The sequence below is a fragment of the Danio aesculapii genome, chromosome 3 (genome assembly GCF_903798145.1).
Source record: "Danio aesculapii chromosome 3, fDanAes4.1, whole genome shotgun sequence".
NCBI classification, from domain to species: domain Eukaryota; kingdom Metazoa; phylum Chordata; class Actinopteri; order Cypriniformes; family Danionidae; genus Danio; species Danio aesculapii.
Window position 1 is genome coordinate 14658572 of NC_079437.1, and position 22186 is coordinate 14680757.

Below are 22186 nucleotides of genomic sequence, written 5' to 3' on the forward strand. Positions count from 1 at the left end.
GACAAGTGGCTAGTAATGTTGGAAAACTACAAGCCACAGTGGCTGGTGATCAAATAAGTTAATGTCAAGCCCTGGATATACCCATAATTTTGTCACTCTTGTATTACAGTGGTTCCTCGCTACAGCGCGGTTCACCTTTCGCGATCTCGCAGTTTTGCTGATTTTATTAATAAAATTAATAAATTAATTAATAAAAAGGTGAAAATCTGAACACAAAGGAAGATATTTGGAAAAATGTCTGCAGCCAAACAGGTCTCGCCACACATTTACTGCTATTGTATTTATTTTTTCCAATGGCGACATTAAATGGTCAAAGTCATATACTAAAGTAAGGTGTACTGCAGGGCTCAGTTTTAGGTCCAAAACTGATTTGAATTAACATGAATGATAAATGTAGAATATCAGAGTATAAATGTAGAATATCTATTGTAAATATATCACATTTAGATTAGTAGTGTGCATTAAACACTTCATTTCAACAACTTTAAAGGCGATTTTCTAAGAATTAGTTTTTTTTTTTGAACTATCAGATTTCAAAATAATTGTATCTCAGCCAAATATTCTAACAAACCACACATCAACAGAAAGCTAACTCATTTCATGTAAATTTACACTTATGACTGCTTTTATGTGGCGGTTCACTCCGCTGTGGCAACCTCGTATAAATAAGAGACTAACCTGAAGGTAAATGAATGACTGCTTTTGTGGTCCAGGGTATCATAGCTCAGATTTAAGATTGCATTCCAACCTCATTCACATTTAAACAAACAAACAAACAAACAAACAGACCAAAAGACAGACAATTCTCCAGTTATCACAGTTATTCATGGGCAACTATTATGCAGTTATGTTATGCAGCAGGAGGTCAGCACAAAGGCTACAGGCTGAGATTATAAAAGATGAGATACGCTCACGCTTATAATCACACCCATTGTGTACATAATGGGCCGCTTGCTCAGTTACGCCCTGTGAAAGCCTCACCTGTGGATGTCATACACAAGTGGGGGTATAGCTCAGTGGTAGAGCATTTGACTGCAGATCAAGAGGTCCCCGGTTCAAATGCAGGTGCCCCCTGTTTTTATAACACCACCTGAAAATGAGGACAAATCTCTGCTACTGGATATTCAAATAACGTTTGGGAATAACAGAAGCTAATCATCTGAAACCTTGAATGAATATGATATACCAGTAAGACCAAGACAGGGGCTCTTTAGCTCCCTCAAAGTCCATTAACAACTTGTTTTTATAGATCTGATGTAAACACTGTGAAACTTGAAGCTTATCTAGACTAAAAAGTACAATGTTAATATGACAATGACATATATTTACATATATATATGACAGAACTACTTTGCAAAACAAACAGACAAGCAAAAAATAACCCCTAGAGCCAGTCAAAGCCACTGAGCTGTGTGTATCAATGATATAATGGTGGATGAATGAATCTGATGAAATTCTCATGAAATCAAAATGTCTTGTGTGCAATTCATGTAGTTGTTTCATTAGCCACTAGGTGTCACCACAAACAAAGGGTGAAACATTCTCGATTTATTAAAGGGATTTACCCAAAATTTAGTCACCTTCGAATTACAGTGGTCCCTCGCTATAACGCGGGTTCACCTTTCATGGTCTTACAGTTTTGTGGATATTTTTTAGTGCAAATTGACATGCTTTTTTTTTACAGCACATTGTGTTCTGCATCATGATTAGCTGTAGACCATTGTCAATCAATCTCCTTCGTGTCTCCTGTACAGTACAGAATGCGTTCAGCTTGCCAAATAACATGAATCTTTGATCGCTAGCAGTGCTAGTTCCAACAAGGATGCAAAAAGGGTTGTAACTGTCTGCAGCAAGACCATCGTAAAGGGGGTCACACACCGAATGCGCCGTGCCACGCAGCGCCATGCATTTTAGAATTGTAAATATAGGTTTATACCAGGGTATGCACACCGGCGCCTCAAGTCGGCTGCTGTCTGCGGTGCCCAGCTACGACTCAGGACACTGTTTATATTTCTGCCGTGCCACAGAGCCATCTGAATAGTTTCATTTTAAATAACATGCGAATGTGTGCGTCCGGTGAGTGTTACTTTACTTCCAACTGTCTTGTGCGCTGCGCATCTGGTGTGCGACCCCCTTAAGGATGGAATCAGCTTTAGCTTTGTGGATCAGTGACCGCAGGAAAAAAACATTACGCTGGATGCCAACATTATCCACACAAAAGCTATAAAGCTTTATGAACCTTTTGCTGATAGAGATGAATGTTTGCACCTGACAACAGGTTTTGATTATTGGTTTCATTCTATAATACTGGACTTTGAGAATGTTTAAACAAGAGAGAAAAGTGTGAAAATGTTAATACCTGTCTGTGAAAAGTGTATAAAGTGTGTAGTGAGGGGCTTTACAGTCTTAAAACATCTATAATTGTAAAAAATAAAGCTTACTACTTTGCAGATTTCGCCTATTGCGGGTTATTTTTAGAACGTAACTCCCGCGATTAACAAGGGACCACTGTATTACAAACCCACGTAAAAAAAAGGTGAAAATCTGAACACAAAGGAAGATATTTGGAAAAATGTCTGCAGCCAAACAGGTCTCGCCACACATTTACTGCTATTGTATTTATTTTTATTTATTAAATGGTCAAAGTCATATACTAAAGTAAGGTGTACTGCAGGGTTCAGTTTTAGGTCCAAAACTGATTTGAGTTTACATGAATGATAAATGTAGAATATCAGAGTATAAATGTAGAATATCTATTGTAAATATATCACATTTAGATTAGTAGTGTGCATTAAACACTTCATTTCAACAACTTTAAAGGCGATTTTCTAAGAATTAGTTTTTTTTAACCATCCAAATAATTGTATCTCAGCCAAATATTGTTGAATTCTAACAAACAACACATCAACAGAAAGCTAACTCATTTCATGTGATGTAGAAATCTAAAAACAAACGGTAAATTTACATTGACTGCTTTTGTGGTCCAGGGTATCATAGATCAGATTTAAGATTGGATTCCAACCTCATTCACATTTAAACAAACAAACAAACAAACAAACAAACAAACAGACCGACAGACAATTCTCCAGTTATCACAGTTATTCATGGGCATCTATTATGCAGTTATGTTATGCAGCAGGAGGTCAGCACAAAGGCTACAGGCTGAGATTATAAAATATGATACACTTACTCTCATAATCACACCCATTGTATACATAATGAGCCACTTGCTCAGTGAGTGGGGGCATAGCTCGGTGGTAGAGCATTTGACTGCAGATCAACAGGTCCCCGGTTCAAATCCGGGTGCCCCCTGTTTTTATTACACCACATGAAAAGGATTACAAATCCACTGGACTTTCAAATAACGCTTGGGAATAACAGAAGCCTGGGCACAGGATTGCTTTGCAAAACAAACTGAGAAGCAAAAAATAACCCCTAGAGCCAGTCAAAGCCACTGAGCTGTGTGTATCAATGGTATAATGGTGGATGAATGAATCTGATGAAACTCTCATGAAATCAAAATGTCTTGTGTGCAATTCATGTAGTTGTTTCATTAGCCACTAGGTGTCACCACAAACAAAGGGTAAAACAGATGCCTGATTTATTAAAGGGATATGCATAAAATATAGTCACCCTCGGATTATTACAAACCCAGGTCAAAAAAGTGAAAATCTGGACACAAAGGAAGACATTAAATGGTCAAAGTCATATATTAAAGTAAATTGTGGTGTACCACAGGGATCAGTCCGAGGTCCAAAATTGTTTAGAATTTACGTTAATGATATATGTTGAATATTAGAGTTGGTAATAACTATTTTGTTTTGTCAATGACACAGTTTTGTTTTTGTTCTAGGCACAGTTTATCACAGCTAATGAAGGTGACTACAAAAGAAATCAGTAAGTTAAAATTGTGGTTTGATGTTAACAAATTGTCATTAAACAGGTAAAACAGAGATTATGTTATTTGGGAAGTTTAAAATTAACTGTATTGTAGATTTTAAAAATTGATACATGTTTTGAAAAAGTTTATGCAATATTTAGAATTATTTGGAAAACATGCTACATCAAAAGTAGTAAAAACTGTGGCAATACTGTTTAAAGCAAAACATACCTTGGATAATTAGAATACATTTACAGTGCCATTTACATTACATGATTTTGGTGTGGACATTTGGGGAATAAATATACATCCAATTCGGAATGTGGGATATTTGGTCAATAGTTATTTTTAAAATGAAGGTACTTAAGTTCAATGATTTGGTTAAAATTAAAATGATGCAGATTATGTTTACATTTTTAAAATTTAATTTACATTTTTTTAATTCAATTTGGGTTTTAAAATCTTTAAAAATGTATAAAAATAAAGACTTAAAAAATGTAAGATGTGGAAAATGAGGACAGCTCCAAAAAGAATGTGTTTGTCTATATGGAGATGTTTTGTTGATTATGATGAGATGCATTTTTGTGTTATTGTGTTTGTTTTTTAAGTGTTTGATGGGTGGCCAGATCTGTTTGGTTACTGACATTCTTCCAAATATGTTCCTTTGTGTTCAGCAGAACAAAGAAATATAAATGGGTTTGGAACAACCTGAGCCTGTGGGTAAATGATGACAGGATTAAATTAAAATGTTCTCACCATCTACTCTCCCAACACAAATATATATATATATTTTCAAGAATGTTGGAAACCAGATAACCACTGATGTCCATAGTAGGAACAACAATATATTACACAGAAGACTCAACACTATGTTAAATGGCCAATTATCTTTCTTTAAATCAAATACATTGTTGAATAAGCTGTTAACATGTCCATCCTAGAGTAATCTGATTATTGTTTATTTATTTATTTTTTTGGTGTTTGAGGACAAGCCAGATTACAGTCCATTGATAATAGTTTTTATCTAAGGCTTGAAAATTGAACATTTACATTTGAAATTGACTGGAACAGCTATTAAAACACTATTCATCAGACACGTTGGTTTATTCTTTGTTTCAACAGATTAAAAACTGGAAATAATATACTAAATGACCAAAGATCACACACTTCTAGACTTTCAAATTAGTTCAAACACAGAAACAAGAGTCTTGTTGCAAGGAAAGATGCTCTAATGTTGTAATAAAACAGTATTCTAATACAAACTCATATTAATAATCACATGCCATAAACTATTCACTCAAAAAATACTTTTGTTGCTTGATCAAACTCCTTGAGTTTGAAACAACACAATTTTTAAGATTTTTTTGGGACAACTTAATTGTTTTATGTTCAATCCACTTAAATTTGTAAAAATGTTTAGGTGAACTTAATCGATTTGTGTTGGAACCTAGCATTTTTTACAGTGAAGTTGTGTCCCACTTCGCATACTTCTGCACTATTCTATGACATTTCGTAGTATATTGCATTCACGTCGCAAATTCTAAAATTAATAAGTGCTTTAAATTCCAGATAATGTATTTATTCAATTGATTAAATTAAGTGCACTCAACGGTCGCATCTTTGCTCATTTAACAGAAGGGTGGGAGCTATCAGGTACTAAGGTTGAATTGCAATAGTTGTGTCCCAAATGACACACTATAGACACTTGTAGTTTAAACCATGTAGAGTTTAGTTTAGTGGCATCCCAAATAGAACACTGAACGGAAATTAAAAATGTTTCCCATGTGAAGTTTAATGATTGAAAACCTTAAGAAATAAAGCACCAAAATAGTACCTATCAGTAGTACAACTGCATTGACCAAGCAGCAAAATCAGTTACCTGGGAGAATTTTACTTTCATGATCCGAAATAAATAAATACTCCAAAATGGCCTATAAATAGTGCTATTGTATGCGATTTGCAACTTATGAGTTGGAGAGTAGAGATAGAATGAAAAGAATGTGTTCTAATATCAACTTAGCAGTTGGTGAATAGTGATAGAATGAAAAGAATGTGTTCTAATATCAACTCATAATAATTGCATGTCATATTCTATGTCTGGATGGAATCTAATTATGATGCGGAGTACTCATCATCCACTACCAATATTTGGTGGAAACTGACCCCTATCTGTAGAGTGGATTTGTGTTTAAACAACTAGAGTCTACTCCTCAATCCTAGATTGTATAGATCTGGGAAGAATAGACTTGATCGGCATAGCCGGGAATGCCCACAACAACGTCACCACTGTTTATGCAGTGGGAGAAAACAAGTCATTAGAACGTTACATTAATGTTACATAAACATTACATTACGTTTTTTTTACCTCAGATAAGTTAAAAATCCTGATCTTAAGTTTTACATACTGCCAAATGAACATATAGAAGCTGGTAGGTTGACCACCCGCTCCATTTTGCATTGTAAAGCACGGTATTTTGTCCCGCATGTCGCATATGGTGAAAATATCCCGCTTTTTTATCAGTCTTTTGGTTTAATTGTTTTAAGAAAAATCTACACATGTTCTTGCCTTTTGTGCGAGCCATTTATTCTTTTATAGTGTAGTTTGTGCAACCTATTTGACAGATAGTTGTCTAAAATACTGGGCAGGTGATTTTTCCTGAATTTAAATGACATTGCAATGTGTTGTAATTGGGTTTTCTGGAAAGATACAAAGGACATAAACGATTTGACAAGCATGATTTTATTAGGTTAGACGCAGTTTCAGGTTATGTTTTAGTGTTGGTAATGACTAGGTCCACATGGAATTTGCGCGTGCAGAATTCAGCAGATTTTTAGCCCATCATTGATTCTGTTTATGTACTTGTGTAAATGTGTGTAAATTTATATTTACAATATTTGTAATATTTTCTGTCATTTAGTAGATATGCTATATGAGAGACTTGCTTTGTTTACCAAATAAATTCGATCTAATTGGATCTAGGGTCTAGGGTCAGGGAAACACGCAACAATTTAACTTAAAGGGGAAAAAACAAAAATTAACAACTTAAATTTAGCCAAATTATAAAATAAATTAGAGGCCAATTTTGATAATAGAAAATATAACAAAATAATAAAAAAAAACTAAAGGGCAAGGCAGTCAGCAATCATCATCCTTCTCCTGTCCCAGCACTCGAACAACAACTCACACCAAATCCAATGTCAAAAAAAGTACATTTATTAACAGATTAATAAATAATAAATGACCTATGGTACAAGAAAAATAGGTCAGGAGGGGATAATGCCAAAACAACAAACAAAAGATCTAACTGAATGAGGAAGCCACTTTCTAAACTCTCAAAAGAAAATTAATAAAGAAAAAACAAAGATCTTACCTTGCTCCCTCTCTATCAGAAACAGGAGAAAAATAAACGTATTTAAACAAAAAGTGATATCCACCTCTGTATAGCTCCAATAACTTGAAACAAAACCAACAAGATAAAGTATAAAAAAACAATGGGATTTTAAAGTGAAAATTTCACTATTGTTCACAAACAACAAGATTTTTTTATACTACAACTAGTATCCCAAGCACAAAAGCTAGTCTGGAGCAGGAGAAACAAATGAGAGCAGCCTTCACCAACTAGTGTTTGGCACCATCTCCCCTTTGTTCCTACTGCCGCATGCCCCAACCACTTAATTGCTAACAGGTGAGACAAGGTAGAGAGAGAGAGAGAGAGAGAGAGAGAGAGAGAGAGAGAGAGAGAGAGAGAGAGAGAGAGAGAGAGAGAGAGAGAGAGAGAGAGAGAGAGAGAAAACAAAAGCAACAACAAACCCCCCCACAGGGTGGCAGTGTACCACATTTGAGACCACATTTTAAATGCACATACATTTTTCTTTTACAACCTTTATATGCAACAAGTGTAAATATTAAATAAAAGTAAAAAATGTATTCTTTTTTAATTTCATATATTAAGGTTTTAGTTATGATACTCCCAAAATCATTCCACTTAAATCCGCAGATTTAAAAAAAAAAAAAAAGTGCAGAAATAGCAAAAAATGTCCGCAGATTCTGTCTGGCCCTAGTAGTGACCAATATTGTCACACATAAAACTAATAATTGTTACACAAGGGTTATGCTAGAGGTCAGTGTTTTGCCAAAAAATGCATCACGGTCAAATGCTCATTCACCAGTATAGGAATTATTAGGTGGAATATTTAATGGTGACATTATTTTAAGGTGTCATTTTTTGGTTTTGCCATTTTGGTGTTGCTATTTTGGTGTTGCTATTTTGGTTGCAATTCAAATTTTTCAAATGGAGGAAGAAGAAATTATTTCCCCATGCTGACTCCACCCCACGCCACGCCCCCAGCTATGACACAACGCTGATCATTGCTCTGGTCTATTCAAACCTTACGGGATTGTTGTGAAATGTAATCACAGAACAATGTTTTAAGGAAGCTGGTATCTTCATACCATCCAAAATTTCCCCTTTGCAGTCTTTAAACTTGACATGTAGTTGCACTGAAAATAAGTGACTGGCAGGCCCGCATTCAATCTGCGCTCCACAGAAACATCAACATTTCTACAGAACTGGATTTGGGGTTTGTATTCTAGCTAAAACCAAAGCATGTTTTACTTCCCTTGTACGTTCAGATACTTAATACCTAGTAAATGATGTTTTTAGTATATTGACTAGGCTGTGAATCATATGTACACAAATTTCAGCTGACCTTCCTACAACTGTTTTATTTTAAGAATCAGTCTTGCTTTTTTTAGGAGGTATCTCTTTTTGTTTTTTGACTTTTGACAAGATGTGCTACTTGTGTGGTTATGTTCATGGGGAGATGTTACGATAAAGAAATGCATTTCAGCAACCATGGCATCTTAAACTTTTTGACTTTGGATGTGCAGATCAGATTTAGTTTAGTGGTTTTGAAGCATTTTTAAGGTATTCAATTCTTTACATTTGATATGCTAATGAGTCAACAAACTAGGCTCAAATGTGCTTCATACGATCAGATATATGTTGTTTGGATAAATACAGAAATAGAACTTGTAGTTTTCTTTTCAAGTGAACACTGGTTGGTATGACTATAAGTTGTAGTTACAGTAAAGCGAGTAACCCATCTCTCCTCTCTGCTCAAAGCAAATCACAAAGGTAAGCACATTATTATTATCATTATCACTGTCACTTGTTATTCTGAACACAATCGACACATGTTTGGTTATGTTATAGTGTACAAGCGAGTGTGAGAGCATGGTCAACCCAAAAGCTTGTTAGCTTGTTGCACTAGAAACATTATTTACATAATCCAATCACTTTCTTTGGGCTATTTTTCCTTGTTTTGTCAATTTAAAAAATGCATGTATGTTTCTGAGGGTTAATGTCAGGTGGTTTCATCATTACTGACATTTAAAAACATCTCACATAACAGTTTTTCTCTTTATCTTTGATGTTTTCCTGTTGTATTGTTTTCCGATCTGGATTTCCGATCTTTTTTCTTTTACATATTTATTTTGTTAAGAAAAACCTTATCAGTCTTGCATTCTATTGTACTGCATTCTTTCGGTAGTAAATGTTTTGGGCAGGTTTTTCTTGGAGCAGGCAGGTTTTGGAGAGTTTTTTGCCTGGAAATAGTTGCCCTAATCTGGCAACACTTCCAAACTAGCATCAAGATAACTTACAATAAGCCCAACCAACCAGGGTATGAATCATAAGGCGTTTAACCTAAACAACATGCATTTTAATGAATGCCTATGCTCACAGATGGAAGCTAAACAATAAAAAGAGTAGCGCAATCTTTTTATGATCATCAGTTTATTGTTAAAACGATCAGTGAGAGAAACTTATCACAGTTCAGTGAAATTGATCATTTTATATATATATATATTAAAAAAACTGTTTGCTTGTGAGGATCCCTAATTTGAGAATCATTTATCAAAGGTTAAGGTAGGTCAGAAAATTCGCTCATTATCTCACAAAATTGAAAGCTTAAATAAGTTTAATTGATAAATGAGATGTAATTAAATTAAATGTATTAATATATAATATATTAAAAAACACTGAAACTGAAATACTGAAAAAGCTGATCCACCCCGATGTTCAATGTATTATCTGCACACTACAAACAAAGATTAAAGGTACAGAATGTGATTTTCACCACTAGAGGGCGCGTATTCACAACAAACAAAGGCATATTTTGATAATGCAGTGACTGAATCATGGAAATTGTGATCATCATTACATCCTAAAAAAAATTCTGATGAAGTTGTGATCATGTGGAGAAGAAGCAGTGTGGTTTTATTATAGTAAGTATATTTTAGGGTTTTGGTATAATGTAGCATATACTGTGCAGTCTAATAAAGCACAACATCTTTGCTGTTTCCCTGTTTTCTATAAAACAACGTAAAAATTTGAGGGCGTGACATCATAACCATGGAAACATGGTCTGTATCACTAGTTTAAATAGCTTATTTCCCTGGATTTACACATTCTTCGAAACATTATTGATAAATACACAAGTCATCTAAATACATAACGCAGTACCAGTATTTTTGAGGGGGGATTTTAATGATATTCATCCATTTTCCCTTGACTTGGTCCCTTATTTATCAGGTATCACCACAGCAGAATGAACCGCTAACTATGCCAGCATATGTTTTACGCAGCAGATGCCCTTCCAGCCGCCACCCAGTACTGGGAAACACCCATACACCTTCACACATACACTATGGCCAATTTAGTTCATCCAATTCACCTATAGCGCATGTCTTTGGACTGTGGGCAAAGCCGGAGCACCCGGAGGAAACCCACGCCAACACGGGGAGAACATGCAAACTCCACACAGAAAAGCCAACTGGCCCAGCCGGGACTCAAACCAGCAACCTTCTTGCAGTGAGGTGACAAAGCTAACTCACTGTGCTGCCATTTTAATGATATGGTCCCTTTAAAATAAGGTCAAATAATTCAGACAATGCCAGGTCAGATTTTTAGAACAACAGATTGCAAAACAAACACCCAGAGGTAGCGACTTCTTCAAGCTGCACAGATAAGATCACTGACAACTGCATTATGTTTCTACATATTTTTAGCATTGATTTGCTGACAGTAGCTGGAGTGATGATGAAGGCCCAATACACCAACAGACCACAAGTGAAACAACACCGTCCCAAGAGAGCGGAGTGACAAACAACAAAGAGATTTAGTCACATAACTCTGTATCCAATGTATTTTTTGAAAGACTGGAAAATATCCAAAGCAAACACTTACAGCACAGGTGTCAAACTCAGTTCCTGGAGGGCCGCAGCTCTGCACAGTTTAGTTCCAACCCTAATTAAACAAACCTGATCAAACTAATTAAGCCATTCAGTCTTGTTTGAAACAGGTAGGCAGTGGAACCTGCAGCCATATAGCTGTACGCACTGTGTGTACCTACCATGAGAGGGCGGGAATTCATGCCGCTTTTTTATTTATTATTTATGACATAATTTAAATTGATTATTAAACAGTATACACTACGATATATTGACAAAGCAGGAAAGAATGACAACAGATGAAGGTGTCACGAGTAAATAAGGGTACAGAGAAGGATCCAATATGCAAGTGAAAGTTTATTTGACACTGTCAAATTAAGCCAACAGGGCTACAAAAGGAGGGCGAGGACACTGGGATACTGGGGCAGGAACAGATAGGCGAAACGAAGTCCAGCAGTCACTCCTCTTATTCCTGAGCACATACAGACTCACATAAGCAAACACAACGAACTGACAAGGAAACATAGAAACGTAGCCCAGATATAGGCACAATAATGAACCTCAGCTGGTGATCAAATCAAACAGCTGAGTGCCGTCATAACACATGACCAAACAAATACACATGGACAACCGAACAACACAAACCCACGTGACAAAACAGATACTCCGGAAAGCGCACAAGCCTGCAACCGTGACAGAAGGTGTACGTTTGTGTGTTTTAAAGCGTGTATGTACTTGCATGGTGGGAGATGGGTAAAGAAATCTACTGGCTTTAGTTTTGCTGGTGGTTTTTCTGCACACTAAAAATTACAATTCATATAGCTATTGTTTAAAACAAGGTTCAAAATGAGTAAACGCTCTTTAAAACAGATAAACTTGATTGAGACATTTGACAAAAGGCCTAAAAGTAATGAGACAAATACTGATCCCACACGGAGTAGACTGCAGTCTCATCAGCACCTGAGCCGGGGAAACTGTCTCTTTCATCAGACAGATCAGATCCAGCTGCTACACAGCTTCCTCGCATGGAACCGCTATCATACAAAGTGTTTTAAACAATTTGATCTGACAGACTGGCATAAATAACCAGACATCTCCATTCTCACAACGAGTTTCTGAGTTTTCTCACCCTTCCAACCGAGTTTGTTTCACCGAGGTAATGTGGGAACATGTTCAGTGCTATTGCTAATACTTTGTAAATGCCTGTCCTGCTCATTCAAATTATTTAATTAGATGAATTAAATTGTAATAGACCGGCGCAACATTGAAAACACTTTAATATAGACTTTTAAACAGTTTTACAGAAATTAAATATTTGACTTTAATTTTATTTAGGCTAGATTATTATTTTATTTGACAATCCAGATTGTGATGCGGCATTGTTGAAGCATAGCGGATTTGTTTTCAAGCACTTCACCTGAAATGTTCTTAAATCTTCTATTTTACCTAGAAGATGACTGACCAACAAAAAATATTTAAACAGAAACAAACTATATACGAAATTCGTTTTAAAAAGATATTTTTTTCCAAGAAAAATACACGAATTATATTTTTGCTTGAGCCCGTCCACTACTCAAGTGTGCGAGTAGATGATTTTCGGTCAGTGGAAAGGAAGGATTTAATTAATGCTTCACTAATTGTATTGTTTCACAATCTTCTGTCATATATTTGCAAATTTTTTAATATGTGATCATTTTAAAGATTTCATCTTGAGCGTCTGATTTTTCCTTGGTGCAGATGTGCTTTTATTACATTTAGATTTCAACGAAATATTAAGATTAAAAAGGAAACGAATTATGTCGTAACGAAAGCCCTTTAAAAATGTAGCCTTTGACAGTAAGCATCAGTGTTTCTTGACATGATTGGGGGAAGGGGGCGGGGCGGTGCTGGATTTGTGCGTACCTTGAAATAAAATCCTGCAGGCACCCCTGCAGATAGGTGTGTTGGAGCAGGGTTGGAACTAAACTGTGCAGGGCTGCGGCCCTCCAGGAATTGAGTTTAACACTCCTGACATAAGCTGCGGTCACACTGGACTTTTCTCCTTATAGACTTCCATTCATACGCAAGCAAATGTGTCAGACTGGAAACGCAAGCTTGTGTGACAAGTTTCGCAGTTTGCTGCTTTTCAAAGTTCAAGCTTGGTGAACTCTGACCTGCAAAATCACATCACGGGGCTGCGTGAGACCAATGAAAGATCAAAACATAACCTGTCTTGACAGAAATTTAAAACATGGACCAATCGCTCGCTTTTTTTTATGTCTAATTATCTTGTTTATTCCCGCCCCTTTCACAGCACCGTACGACTTTTGCACGCACATACTCTAGACTGTAATTTCTAGTGTGACTACAGCATGACAGAGTCACAACTTTAAATAAACATGACTGGATGACTGTCCTGTGAAAAACACACCTGTGACACTTTCATGTGTGTGGGGGTATAGCTCAGTGGTAGAGCATTTGACTGCAGATCAAGAGGTCCCCGGTTCAAATCCGGGTGCCCCCTTATTTGTGTTTTGCAAAAAAAAGTTATAATCAAATACCATGGGATGGAATTCTATCGTTCTATCTATCTATCTATCTATCTATCTATCTATCTATCTATCTATCTATCTATCTATCTATCTATCTGTCTGTCTGTCTGTCTGTCTGTCTGTCTGTCTGTCTGTCTGTCTGTCTGTCTGTCTGTCTGTCTGTCTGTCTGTCTGTCAACTGTTTTAATCTATCTATCTATCTATCTATCTATCTATCTATCTATCTATCTATCTATCTATCTATCTATCTATCTATCTATCTATCTATCTATCTATCTATCTATCTATCTATCTATCTATCTATCTGTCTGTCTGTCTGTCTGTCTGTCTGTCTGTCTGTCTGTCTGTCTGTCTGTCTGTCAACTGTTTTAATCTATCTATCTATCTATCTATCTATCTATCTATCTATCTATCTATCTATCTATCTATCTATCTATCTATCTATCTATCTATCTATCTATCTATCTATCTATCTATCTATCTATCTATCTATCTATCTATCTATCTATCTATCTATCTATCTATCTATCTATCTATCTATCTATCTATCTATCTATCTATCTATCTATCTATCTATCTTTTTAAAAAAAAGTGTTTCATGTACAAGCCTACAAGATATATTCAAGTGAGGCAAACATGCCAGAGCACTTCAGATATTTTTTGTAAATAAATTCACAGGCTCACTGTTATTTTACTCGTCAGTTTTAATTTTCCTAAAGTTCATAAATGTTCTTGATTAGATTTAGGAATATCAAATTATGAAATCATTACCAATAACTCAGCAAAAAAGCACAGCAACACAGCGAAAAAAATGTTCCTCTCAGTTTTAAAAGATGCATAAAGATCATTTTGATGCTGTTTTGTAATTTTGTAAGTGTCATTTTTCATGCAATTTATGTTCTGGATATGGTTTGTCTTTAGAGTTTATGATTTATATTCAAATGTAATTAAATTGTGCTTTAATACTTGCATTCAAGTAATTGAAATTTGTTGAACTGCAGTTGTTTTGTTTCTCTTTCTGCCTCTTGTACTTTACTGCATTATTTTATTCAGTTTTATTATTGTTTACAGTTTTTCTCAGTCGCTTTGGTGCATTTCTCACAACACTATTCACATTTGCACAACAGTTAATGCATTTCTCTAAACAATCAGTCATCTGTGCACATCACAGTAGCAGTTTCTCATTCCTTACAACAAATTGCAAATGCTTGTGGACAATCATCAATTGCTTTCATACAACTCTCTGCTGTTTTATAACATTATAATTTGCTTATGTCATGTCAGTCAAAATTAACTAAACTTGTGAATGCTGAATAGTCATTCCATATCAAACTAATAGTTCTCATTTCATTACTTGAGTCATTACATACAAAAATGTTGAACTAGTTGTCAAAATCTGTCAAGCAAATTTACTAAAAAAAAAATTTTTTTCCTGAAAATATCTCCTAAATTAAACAATTTAATGAATGATTTACAGATCTGTGTGTGTTGTAGGTTCAGTTTCAATATGTACTGTAATATTGTTTCCAGTTGTGCACAGCTCTACCCAAAAGAAGTTTATGTTTGTTGTAAATAAGGGTGTATTTATTCTTTTGCACAATGCTGTGAATAAATTAGAATTGCAAAGAGCAGATGCAGTAAAATGTGAAACATACATATTCAGTGTCTTGTACTCAGATACCTCACTAAATGCAGTGATGTCTAACTTTACTGTGATTTTCAAAGACGGGGGAAGCGCGGCGGGCTAAGAGCTAAGCTAAAGCTAACACCACACCGGCTCTCTTTACCCAGCATCTTTCTCGCCAATGTACGGTCACTGGTGAACAAAATGGATGAGATTCGACTGTGCATCAACCACAGCAAAAGATTATGGAACTGTAATGTCATGATTTTCACAGAAACATGGCTAAACAGCGGGATACCAGACAACGCTATCTCGCTAACGGAGCATCAAACATTCCGAGCAGACAGAACGGCGGATGACTCCGGTAAGACCAGAGGCGGAGGATTATGCATTTATATCAACAAAGCTTGGTGCACAAACTCTGTCGTCGTTGGGAGACATTGCTCTGTTAACCTGGAATTTCTAATGGTTAAATGTAGACCGTTTTATCTGCCACGGGAGTTCACCTCCACCATAATAACTGCTGCTTATATCCCTCCCGACGCTGATGCCAAGCTTGCTATGAATGAACTTCATGCAGCCATCAGCAAACAACAGACTGCTCACCCGGAGGCTGCTTTTATTGTTGCGGGGGATTTTAATCACTCAAACTTAAAGACAGTGCTCCCCAAATTCCATCAAAACATTTTCTGCCACACAAGGGGAAACAAAACTTTAGACCAAGTTTACACAAACATGGCTGAAGCATATGCTGTGACCCCCCTCCCCCACTTGGGTCAATCAGATCACCTTTGTTTGTTTCTCACCCCCAAGTACTCACCCCTCATCAACCGTGTGAAGCCATCAGTAAGGACCATCAAAGTGTGGCCAGCGGGGGTGGACTCCACACTCCAGGACAGGTTTGAACACACAGACTGGAGTATGTTTGCTTCCCAGGCCACATGTGGCTCTCACACAGACATTGACAGTTACACTTCCTCTGTTCTGGAATATATCAACACCACCATAGACAGTGTTACAACCCAGAAACAGATCACCACATACCCAAATCAAAAGCCATGGATGAACAAGGAGGTGCGCCTCCTGCTGAAGGCACGCAACACTGCATTCAGATCAGGGGATGCACAGGCCTACAGCACTTCCAGGGCTAATCTGAAGAGGGGCATCAAAAAGGCCAAGCACTGCTACAAGCTAAAGCTAGAGGAGCACTTTTCCAACTCTGATCCTCGGCGCATGTGGCAGGGCATCCAGGACATCAGCAACTACAAACCCAGCCAGTCCACCCCCACAGCCACAAATGTCTCCTTCCTGAACGAGCTAAATGACTTTTATGCCCGCTTTGAAAGAGACAATACAGAACCCTACACCAGGAACACTACCTCAACCGACCACTCACCTATCACACTCACCTCCTCAGAAGTCTACACCGCACTGAGTCGGATCAATGTGCGTAAGGCTGCTGGACCAGACGGTATCCCTGGGCGCATCCTCAAAGCATGTGCAGAACAGCTCACTGGGGTATTCACAGACATTTTCAACCTGTCGCTTAACCTAGCAACTGTGCCAACATGCTTTAAAACCACCTCTATTGTGCCAGTGCCCAAACACTCCAGCCCAACATGCCTGAATGACTACCGCCCTGTAGCACTCACACCCATCATCATGAAGTGCTTCGAGCGGTTGGTCCTGGCACATCTAAAAGACTCTCTGCCATCCACACTGGACCCACATCAGTTTGCCTACCGTGGCAACAGGAGCACAGAAGATGCCGTCTCCATAGCACTGCACTCTGTCCTCACACACCTGGACAATAAAAACACTTATGCACGAATGCTGTTTGTTGACTTCAGCTCAGCATTCAACACTGTCATACCCTCTAAGCTAATGATCAAACTTAGAGACCTGGATATCAACACGTCTCTCTGCAACTGGGTTATGGACTTTCTGACTAACAGACCTCAGAATGTTAGATCAGGCCACATCTGCTCCACCACCGTCACACTCAACACTGGTGTACCCCAGGGCTGCGTGCTGAGCCCCTTCCTCTACTCTCTCTTTACCATCGACTGTAGGCCTGTGAACAGATCCAACACCATCATCAAATTTGCAGATGACACCACAGTGATCGGTCTAATCAGCAATAATGATGAGACTGCCTACAGGGAGGAGATACAGCATTTGGCCACTTGGTGCACCGACAATAATCTGCTCCTTAACACCAGCAAGACCAAGGAGCTCATTGTGGACTTCAGGAAGGGACGAACAGGCTCACATGATCCCATCCACATTAATGGGATGGCCGTTGAGCCTGTCTCATCCTTCAAGTTCCTGGGGACCCACATCTCTAAGGACCTTTCCTGGACCACCAACACCTCCAGCCTGGTCAAGAAGGCTCACCAGCGCCTATTCTTCTTGAGGCAACTTAAGAAGAACCAGCTTTCATCAGCCGTCTTGGTGAACTTCTACCGCTGCACAATAGAAAGCATCCTGACCAACTGCGTCACAGTCTGGTATGGAAGCTGCTCTGTTGCTGAGCGTAAGGCACTGCAGCGGGTGGTGAAAACTGCCCAACGCATCACAGGGACTACACTGCCAACCATTGAGGACATCCAGAAGAAACACTGTCTGCGCCGAGCACGCAGTATTCTTAAGGACACCTCTCACCCTGCTCACAGACTGTTTTCTCTCCTGCCTTCCGGCAGGCGCTTCAGGCTCCCCCGGACAAAAACCAGCAGACTGAGGAACAGCTTTTTCCCCAGAGCTGTCTCCCTTTTGAACTCTGCCCCTCACTGACTCTTTTGCCCCCCCCCCAATACACCCCCCACACTCCTCTAACTTATACTCCTCACAATCACTGCACTATTTAACATTTGACATTTAAAGTTTGCACATATTCATTGCACTGATTCATTTACTTGAACTGGACATACCCACAGCACATGGACATTTGTAATTATGTTATCTATCTGCCACTCCTGATTATTAATAGCATCCTGTACATATATTCATTTATTGTAAATCTGTTCATAGCTAATACAACCTGTATATAATGTTGATAGTACATCCATCTGTAAATATCACCATAGTTTTTCTATAACTGCACTTTATAACTTATACCTGTATCCTGCACTTGCTGCTATTGCACTGCTGGTTAGACCTAAACTGCATTTCGTTGCCTTGTACTTGTACATGTGTAATGACAATAAAGTTGAATCTAATCTAATCTAATCTAAAAATGGCTGTGCAAATAGTATATAGTGCTGTCTTGAGCATTTTCAGGAAGTGTCACCAAAATCTGACTTTTTTGCATTGGAAAAAATATTCAGAGTAAACTGTCATAATGAAAACATGACAAAGGCATTTGACTGTCTTGTTCATTAACAATGGTGTCAGGACTTTTCATCTTGATGACACTGACACTTTCACTGACATCAATACTTGCTTTTGAGGAATGAACTACCCATTTTGAGCAGATGACACGCTTTTGCATGTTGTCATCTAGGTTGTTTGTACTAATTGTTTTGAGTAATGCATTAACTGTTGTGCAAATGTAAATAGTGTTGTGAGAAATGCACCAAAGTGACTGAGAAAAACTGTAAATAAATTAAACAAAACAGTTGTATATTAAAGACACAGGGCCTGGTTTCTGAACACACACCCTCATTGACTGAATAAGCAATCATTTTTAGATTATTTTAGACTCGTCTTATGACGCACCTTTAATTACCACATAATTATTGCCTACTCAACAAGGCCACAATATCACCAAATGTATGAATGCCCAGTGATCCAACAGACAAATAGAGTAGCATTGAGCAAGCAGATTCACATTATAGTGTTTATCATATATTGTAAGCCTGTATTTTTTTTATTGCAGCATATATCAGTACTGTTTAATGTTAACAAACAGAGGTCTATATTTATTTACTTGTTAAATATTGAAAAGGCAAAGGTTAAATCATCTACACTTACTAAAATGCTCTTCAGGTATTTGATGAAGCACATCATGAGTAATGCTATCCAAATATTTGTACTCATCTTTACTGAGTGCTGAATATTATACACACAGCAATGATTTATCGTTTGGAAAAATATACTGTTTACACCAGCAGCACCATTTCAGGGTGTAAACAGCAGTCTAAAACTGTCTGGGACAAAGTCTTATATAATAAATATAGTGCAATATGGTTTGCAGAACAATTAAAAATGAAATAGCTAAACTGTTTTAAAAGATAAGTGATCATTTTTGTTCAAAACTACTTTATTTGTATAGCACTTTTCACAATAATTATTGTTTCAAAGCCGCTGCACATTACTGAAACACAATCAAATTCGGAAAAGTTGAGGTTATTAGTTACCATAACGTTATCGGTTACTAATAACTTTAACTAATTAACTTTAACTAATGTTTTACAGTTTATATTTGTTTAAATGTAAAGTTCTATAACATTTAAATAGTGGAAAGTTCACCTGAATACTTTTTCTTAACTCTGATATTAGCGTCTGATATTTTATATGGGAAGGCTTAAATAAGTATTGTTCTCATACAAAGAGTGTTTATTATTATTATACCTATTAGCACTTACTATTTTCGGTACTAGATTATATTAATACACAGAAGATCTGTTTTTGCACCATCTTGTCATTGAGAAAGTCGAGTTTAGCACATCACCTATCAAGGGGTGAAAATTAAATCTCACCTTTGTGATGTGTAAAGCCTAAGTTATTCAGAGAGCTAGAATGAAATAACACCAAGTGCATGTACACTGTAAAACCCAGTAAGTGAAGGTAACTCAAATCATTTGTGGAAACCGATTGCAACAAACCATTTAAGTTCAAAAACGAATACTAATGAGTACTGTCAACTTAATCCATTTGAGTAAATGAAGCAATTTGAGCACAGTAAAACCAAATAAATAAGAGAACTCAAACCAACTGAGTACTGTAAAAACCAATCAGTTAAGGCAACTCAAACCGTTTGAGGAAACCGATTGCTACAAACCATTTGAGTTAAACTAATCTATAGGAGTACTGTGAACTTACTCCATTTAATTAGAAGAGGTATTTAATTAACTCATTACCTTCAACACTGAGTTCAAAACTCTTTTTCAAATGAGTCAATTTTGAGTTAACTACACTCATTTCATTTGATAAAGTTGACTGTAGGGTATTACAGTGTAGTTAAATCGTTCTCAAAAGTAAAAAAGCATTAATCACATTGTTTGTTGCGTGTACCTGGTAACGTTATTTCATAAACCATGGGGTCCAAATGTTTCCTCATGTATAGGCCTAGTAATACAATTAGGTGCCTATTTGGAAAAAACCTTATGAATGTGTGTGTTTATACACGCACCGGCCACTTTATTAGGTACATCTTACTAGTACCAGGTTGGACCCCCTTTTGCCTTCAGAACTGCCTTAATCCTCTGTGGCATAGATTTAACAAGGTACTGGAAATATTCCTCAGAGATTTTAGTCCATATTGACATGATAGCACCACACAGTTGCTGCAGATTTGTCGGCTGCACATCCATGATGTGAATCTACCATTCCACCACATCCCAAAGGTGCTCTATTGGATTGAGAACTGGTGACTGTAGAGGCCTTTGAGTACAGTGAACTCATTGTCATGTTCAAGAAACCAGTTTGAAATGATTTGTGCTTTATGACATGACGCGTTATCCTGGTGGAAGTAGCCATCAGAAGATGGGTACACTGTGGTTAAAAAAGGGATGGACATGGTAAGCAACAATACTCAGGTAGGCTGCAGTGTTGACACGATGCTAAATTGGTACTAATAGGCCCAACGTGTGTGAAGAAAATATCCCCCACACCATTACACCACCACCAGCAGCCTGAACCATTTACACAAGGCAGGATGGATCCATGCTTTCGTGTTGTTGATGCCAAATTCTGACCCCACTATCCGAATGTTGCAGCAGAAATTGAGACTCATCAGACCAGGCAACGTTTTTACAATCTTCTATTGTCCAATTTTGGTCAGCCTATGCGAATTGTAGGCTCAGTTTCCTCCTGACAGGAGTGGCACCCGGTGTGGTCTTATGCTGCTGTAACCCATCTGACTCAAGGTTTGTGCATTCAGAGATGCTCCTCTGCAGACTTTGGTTGTAACGAGGAACCAGCTGGAACCAGTCTGACCATTCTCCTCTGACCTCTCGCATCACCAAAGCATTTGCACCCACAGAACTATATTTTCTCTTTTTCAGAGCATTCTCTGTAAACCCTAAAGATGGTTGTGTATGAAAATCCCAGTAGATCAGCAGTTTCTGAAATACTGACCAGCCCATCTGGCACCAACAACCATGCCACGTTCAAAGTCACTTAAATCACCTTTCTTCCCCATTCTGATGCTCGATTTGAACTGCAGCATATTGTCTTGATCATGTCTACATGCCTAAATTGAATGAGTTGCTGCAATGTGATTTGCGTTAAAGAGCAGTTGGACCTAATAAAGTGGCCGGTAAGTGTATATTCCTTTATCGATTAATGTTTTCCCATTTACCTAGCATTCTATCACTCTTACCTTTTTTAGAGACGTTGAAACAAAAACAGTCCCTTTCGTTTGCTTCTTTCTTCAGTTTCTTTACATTTTTTCGTCTCTTTCATTTTAAATTAGCTTTACTCACTTTAAGTCATAACAAAAGAAAAAGGGTCACATAACAACACATGCCCCATTAAGCTATTTATAAAAACTAAGCTAAGCAATGGCGCTAAAAACACACAAATCACCTCAAATGTCCGTTTTGTTTTTATCAAGCTAAAGCTAAGCTAAGCTAAAAAGTAGCAATGCTAACGTCGTTGCTATAGCAATGACGCGAGAGCCAAATGTAAACATACGAATTTCGTTTGGAGTTAGTCATACTCGTTGCGGATTTGCACTTGTTCTTATATTAATT

General features: G+C 37.3%; 3 non-coding genes across 3 annotated transcripts; all 3 read left to right on the forward strand.

The window, feature by feature from the left end:
- Positions 1-1002: 1002 nt before the first annotated feature.
- trnac-gca (transfer RNA cysteine (anticodon GCA)) lies at positions 1003-1074 on the forward strand. The gene has a single exon. It is a non-coding gene; the product is annotated as a tRNA-Cys (tRNA).
- Positions 1075-3240: 2166 nt separating this feature from the next.
- On the forward strand, positions 3241-3312 carry trnac-gca (transfer RNA cysteine (anticodon GCA)). Its single transcript has one exon. It is a non-coding gene; the product is annotated as a tRNA-Cys (tRNA).
- Positions 3313-13545: 10233 nt separating this feature from the next.
- Positions 13546-13617, forward strand: trnac-gca (transfer RNA cysteine (anticodon GCA)). Its single transcript has one exon. It is a non-coding gene; the product is annotated as a tRNA-Cys (tRNA).
- Positions 13618-22186: the final 8569 nt, after the last annotated feature.